Raw genomic sequence first — 6,976 nt, forward strand, 5'->3', positions numbered from 1 at the left:
CTGCCAGTAATATTTGTTGTGTTTGTGTTTTTTGTGACTGTGTGCTTAATTAAACACTTGTGTCAGCAATGGATGTGGCGTAATTAGATAATTCCTATAATTAATCGGGATGCTCACATACTTTTGGTCATATAGTGTATGTGGCCCGGTCTGGAGAGGGGGTCCGTTCACCCTTAAACCTACAAATGCTAGCGTTGGACATAAGGGGGCCACATTCCCACCACGCTAAAGCTCACCGCTCTTCTTAACACGCTCTCGTTGAGTGGTCCTCTTAAGCCACCCATCATCGGGGCCCTCAAATCCCGACAAACGCTCACTACCTGAGGTGTAAAAGGAGCTAAACAAAGAATAATACCCCGAACAATACACTCGAGGCCCCCAGCTATTGTCTCAGGAGGGTGGAGCAAAAGCAGAAAAATGCAGCCTGCTTGATTTAAATCGGGATTATGGAGGCGACACGGTCGGTCTGGCGTGAGATACAAGCCGGCTTATTGGGATTCTGAGCCGGGAGCCGGACGCCGGCCGCGGACGCATCCACAGGACGGCCAATTTCACCGGGCCACAAGATAGCGAAGTTACACGCCCCAGTGCTGGAAAATAAATAACCCAGATAAATGTGACAGCGACTATAATAATATTCATGATATGACAGGCGAACACCCTCTCCGTAAATAAGAGGATATCACTGACAGTTTGACTCCTTGGGGGGGGGGGGTGGTTGGAATGATAGATACATGAAATTCGGCAGCCGATGTGAAGACGCATTAGTGTAATTATCAAACGTGGCGCCAGCTGGAAGCTCAACACGTGAGCTGAGAAGTCTGCATTTTCACGAAGGCGGGAATCATAGGACGGGGAGCGCAATAGACGGGCTGAGAGAGGGAAAGAGAGAGAGAGAGAGAGAGAGAGAGAGAGAAACGTGGCCATGGACGTAACCATGGCAACCCCAAAGGCTAAAGGCAAGTTACTGAAACGGAGTTAATTATGGGTAGCAGGGAATAGCTTTATCTGTCTCTGGTGGCACCGTTCTCTCTCTCTCTCTCTCTCTCTCACTCACTCACTCTCTCTCTCACAATACAAGGGAGACAAGCGGGAAATGAAACGGGGACGCGGGAAACGGCTATGCTGCTATCAAAGATATTGATATTGCACACGAGAAAGAAAAGAAAAACACTTAGTAGTATTACATGGGACTTGGGCCGACAGACACAGGGGTCAGGGAGACTGACGCAGGCGGTCTGGCACAAATACGAACAAACATCATTCATTGGTCAAGATTCAAGAGTTTATTTGCCATATACGCGGGAAACAGTCAGTTCCACTATGCAATGAAACCCTGACACTACATACAGGGGTGCCACTAGTGATTTTGGGCACCGTGAAAGCGTATCTTGTTGAGCCCTCAACCCAGACAAATCCAATTATGTTCCAAATTTTTCAAGCCCCCTGTCAGTCGGGGGCCATTTGAATCGTCCTTACATTCTGCCCTTTAAGATGCCCCTTTTCGCTTTCCGCCAAACACGAATGAACACAAAACACAGATCGGAAGTATAGATTAAGCTGCATGTACGGTAACGCGATTACTGTAACAATGTAACATGTAGGACAATGTAAACACAGTAAACAATGTAAAGAGAGAGGTAGGAGTAGATAGTTAGTCAGTCCAATGTGCGGAAGGCAAAACGATTGCCTTTGGATTCAGTGTCATATCTCTGTTGTGCAGATTCAGGAAATTTAACTCTAATAATACACCTAAACCATAATGTTTAATCTGTAAATTACAGTTGTTAGTAAACTCTCAGCACACAAATGTGGTAATAATAGGGTTGAGGTGGTAGGGGAGATGGACTCGCTAAGCTCAGTCACAGCAGGATTATCTCACAGGTTTCCATGAGATCTAATGCAACGACCGCCAGGCGCGGCCTACATTCCCCCAAGGAGGCCTGCTGTGACTGACTCCGATGGGAAGGAGTCGTAGTCGTCCCGACTGGCCTCTGTGCAAGAACGGGACCTTGGGGGCAGCAAGAGGTCACCCATAAGGGTCGTCCTTACCTCGACAACCAAAGAATAAATCTACAAAAAGACGGAAGGCTTATATATTCTCACATTGTATATTTAGCAAGTTTGCTAAGGGGCTAGCGAGGGCTTTGAAAATGCCTTTGTTTTTATTTCGTAGGATCTACAACCTTCCAGTCAAAATGTCTACGGCTAGCTCTCTCATCGTTTCACTGTTTCACTGTTTCACTGTCAGCGACAAGGGGACGCTGGTCTCCGCCCCCCGGTTGGCCTTTTGGGGACGCTGCAATCGTCTTACACCATAACTCACACAGGCCTGGCTTCTGGGGGTCCATTCCCAGTTAGCCAGCGAACGCCCCCCTACCGTCCCCCCACCTGGATCCACGTGCTTTGCGGAATTAAAAGGGGCGACCGGGGATCACGGAGACGCGACCAATACAGACACGAGTGGTATATCGAGCCACGCGCTCGCTCGATCCTCAGATAACTTAATGAGAGCAATTACTTCACAGCGATGAGCGATCATTTTCGCTTAGAGAATAGACAAGCAGCCTTTTAAAGGGAAATATAGAGTGTCTTTTATAAGAAATCAATTCATATCCAAAAAAGGCAATATCCTTCATGGTTATCCTTCATTTTTGGTGCTCACTAATAATCCACGTGTCTATACAACGCTTCATCAAACTGACGTCATTTTCGTCAATTTATTTCAGCCGCTGCAAATGACACTACAGCATTATTTTAGCTTCCCTCCCACTTACCTTGAATAAAAAAAGAAACCTTATTGCGAAACAGTGTCCAAAACAGAGGAAGATGCCTGGTGCACACAGAAGACACCCCCAGGTTGGCAACCTGTAAAAAGCCCCGAGTTCGCCCGCTCGACCGAGCTCAATCGGACCAGGTGTTTCCCGGGTCCCCCGTGCACCAGCGCCTGAGCACAGCTGGAGACGTACCCAGGTGCCAGGCTACCGGTGCACAGGTGAAGGCAGTGAGAAATGAGGCACGGTGACTGTGTTAGCCTCTTTGCGCCTGTGCACGGATTGGACGAGCACTTCAGCGGTAAATCCGTTAGGATATCGTAGAAAGCGCTCGACGGTGGGAAGAATTAACAAACACGGAACAAAGGGTAGAAAACAATAAATAACTTTGACGAAAAGGTCATTCTAAGGACCTTTTTTAGTCCTATTTAGGGGGGGCATTAGCCACTCGAAATAAATGCAGACTAATTAAGTTTAAGTGGTGTGTTCCCTTTCATTTCAATTAAAATCAAACCCTGTGTAGTACAGGCTCCACCCCCCCCCCGTTTCAAAAATCTCTAGCGATGCTCCTGGCAAATAACTCAATTATAAGTTGTTGGTCAGTAAAGCGACTTGCCAGTTTCTGCGTCGCTGCGTTTGGAGTGACTGCTGAATTTCACAGTGTGGAAGAGCACGGGTCAAACAGAGAGAGAGAGCGACGACGGCTTTCCCATGAAGAAGAACGTCTTACACAGGAAGGAAGTTCTTAAGGTGAATAAGGTGGTTAAGATGGCTAAGTGTTGTACAACCTTCAAAACTTGGGGGGGGGGGGGGGAAATTATGATCAATATAGCAATTACAACCAGATCGGAACTTTCAAACCCGATCATCCAGAATACCATGATATGGACCACTGACGCGCGAGATCCATTCAGCCAATACACTCTGCCTAATCCTTCCAGGAAAAAATTCTTCTGAGTCAAATAACAGGCATGAAAGTGAACGCAAAGGCTTCCGAACTGAAAGTTTCAGCCGACGCCGGTCAATAAACGGCAGGCCGCGCACGTGCTCGTCTAATTAGTCACAGGCCAGATTAAAGCAAATTACCTGACCTGCTGGAATCTGCATGCAGCGTGAGGTGCAAATGGATCAACAGGCCTGGATGCAGTTGGGTTCTGAATTTACGCTCCGACGAGGTCGGAGGCCTGGCTGTAAGTGATTCTGAAACATTCATCCCCATTTAATCGAAAACGAGGAAAGGAAAAAGACTACAAATCACATTGGGCAGCACAGACAAACAGTCAGCAGAGACCCTAAGTGTATCGCATGCTTGTCACAGCCTGTCCTGGGTCACACTAACCATACATGTCTGTCCCAGAGAATAATACAGTTACAGCCAAACAGAAAACAATGGCAAAGTAATCGGCTTTGTATTAACTACAACAATGGAGATAGAAGGAAATTGTAAAAGACAAGAAATGAATCAAAGAATTCTGGTTAATATCGTATGTAAGTCCCTGAAACACTGAAGAGGAGAAGCAATCGAGAGATGGATGGATGGATGGATGGATGGATGGACGGATGGATTATATGACACATAATAAGTATGCCACTTCCCGAATATCAGTATACTTGGAAAACAACACCAGCCCATGCCTTTATAAGTGCGGTTCACGTCGAACAAGCGATGGGAGATGAACAGACACCAGGAATTAACACACGATTTGATATATTGTGACTGCAAAGTGAGATACTGGAGGAGAGGGAGAGCAGGAGGCAATGGGGACGTTCAGGGGCTGCAGAGCGGCCAGTCAGTCCATTTGTTGTTGGAGGAGGAATGGAGGAATGGAGGAGGGCGTGCGGAAAGACAATGGGGGGGGCGGGGGGGGGCATGCGACGGGGAAACTGGCCGACAAGCTGCGCGCTGTGGGGCACTGATACTGGCAGAGGCACTGCAACTGCGTGTGAGACAGACAGAGAGGAGAAAGGAGGCGTTCAGAGAGAGAGAGAGAGAGAGAGTGTGGGGGGAAGAGGGGGGAGAGAGAGAGAGTGTGGGGGGAAGAGGGGAGAGAGAGAGAGAGTGTGGGGGGAAGAGGGGGGAGAGAGAGAGAGAGAGAGAGAGTGTGGGGGGAAGAGGGGAGAGAGAGAGAGAGTGTGGGGGGGGAAGAGGGGGGAGAGAGAGAGAGAGAGTGTGGGGGGAAGAGGGGAGAGAGAGAGAGAGAGAGAGAGTGTGGGGGGAAGAGGGGAGAGAGAGAGAGAGTGTGGGGGGAAGAGGGGGGAGAGAGAGAGAGAGTGTGTGGGGGGAAGAGGGGAGAGAGAGAGTGTGTGGGGGGAAGAGGGGGGAGAGAGAGAGAGAGAGAGAGTGTGGGGGGAAGAGGGGAGAGAGAGAGAGAGTGTGGGGGGAAGAGGGGAGAGAGAGAGAGAGTGTGGGGGGAAGAGGGGAGAGAGAGAGAGAGTGTGGGGGGAAGAGGGGGGAGAGAGAGAGAGAGTGTGTGGGGGGAAGAGGGGGGAGAGAGAGAGAGAGAGTGTGGGGGGAAGAGGGGGGAGAGAGAGAGAGAGTGTGTGGGGGGAAGAGGGGGGAGAGAGAGAGAGAGAGAGAGAGTGTGGGGGGAAGAGGGGGGAGAGAGAGAGAGAGTGTGGGGGGAAGAGGGGAGAGAGAGAGAGAGTGTGGGGGGAAGAGGGGGGAGAGAGAGAGAGAGAGTGTGGGGGGAAGAGGGGAGAGAGAGAGTGTGTGGGGGGAAGAGGGGGGAGAGAGAGAGAGTGTGGGGGGAAGAGGGGGGAGAGAGAGAGAGAGAGTGTGGGGGGAAGAGGGAGGAGAGAGAGAGTGTGGGGGGAAGAGGGGGAGAGAGAGAGAGAGAGAGTGTGGGGGGAAGAGGGGAGAGAGAGAGAGAGTGTGGGGGGAAGAGGGGGGAGAGAGAGAGAGTGTGGGGGGAAGAGGGGGGAGAGAGAGAGAGAGAGAGAGTGTGGGGGGAAGAGGGGGGAGAGAGAGAATGTGTGTGTCATAGCTGGATACCACGATTCTTCTTGGTGAATCGATTCTTTTATGATTCATCCAGAATCGATTATCCATCCATTCCATCGTTTGATTTTTCTTTAATTGTGCGTTAATTGTCTTGTCGTTCACCTTACGAAGAGGACAGTTGTCGTATTACCGTGTTATAGGAACAGCACAGATTCCAGCAGTATGAATTATCAGGTCGAGTCTCTTCTACTAGGCTTTGTAGATATTATTGGAATGCGGAGATAAGGTCGTGGGGTCACCACCCCCCCACCCGAGTCCCAACATGCGAATGTGGGGGGGCTTTCTACACTGTAGCAGTGTTTCTGCATTATTATTATTATGAAAGTCATCAACTGTCATTGTTGACGCACCACAGCACAACAATAAAATGTGTCGTGTGCATTTAACCCCAATATGACATTGCAGTGGGCAGCTAATTCAGCACCTGGGGAGCAGTTTGGGGGGGCGGAACCTCGTTCAGCAACCTTTCAATCACGAGCACGCTTCACTAACCATTAGGCCAGCACCGGCAAAAACCTCTGGGTAAATCATCATCATCATCATCATCACCATCATAAAATGATGTTAGGCCGAGATTCCAATCAATTAGCACAAGTTAGCAGCGGAACAGGAGCTATACAAAACATCATGTGGACCAAGTTCTGGCAAAGCATATGAAGTACAGAAAAAGAGCATCGAGGGTTGCCAAGAAACCATTATCAAGGAATAGTTAATGAAAACATAGAGCAATAGGTTGAATAAGTTGAGGTGTTCCTGGAATTCATGGGTTGTAAGATGTTGCTTGGTAACAGAAAATGATTCTTAAAGATGTTATTGAAGGGCATTTTCAATAACATTTGCCATTGAATTTAAACAATGTTATGCCTAAGCAATGTGTTCATTTGTCAGTGTTTTATACGTCCGTAGACTGTATAAGTCGTGGATTGCGTCTATGTCCCGCTCTCATAATCCATTACTTTGCCCTCTGTTCTATGAGTGTGTTTTTGGACCAGTGAACCAGATCATCCCGTTCACGAATGAGATCATTTCATTCACTTAAAAAATTAGTTCAAAAAGAACGAAGGGAAATCGAGTTCCATTTAATATTTTAAAGTTAACATTTAATAAGAAGCAAAAATAAGCAATTTTATAAAAGCTCTTTCGTTCACTCTTTGGGAAAAAAAATATATATTGATTCTCACCCAACATATCGCAACGCAAA

This window comes from Paramormyrops kingsleyae, chromosome 24, assembly GCF_048594095.1.
Source record: "Paramormyrops kingsleyae isolate MSU_618 chromosome 24, PKINGS_0.4, whole genome shotgun sequence".
Lineage (NCBI taxonomy): Eukaryota > Metazoa > Chordata > Actinopteri > Osteoglossiformes > Mormyridae > Paramormyrops > Paramormyrops kingsleyae.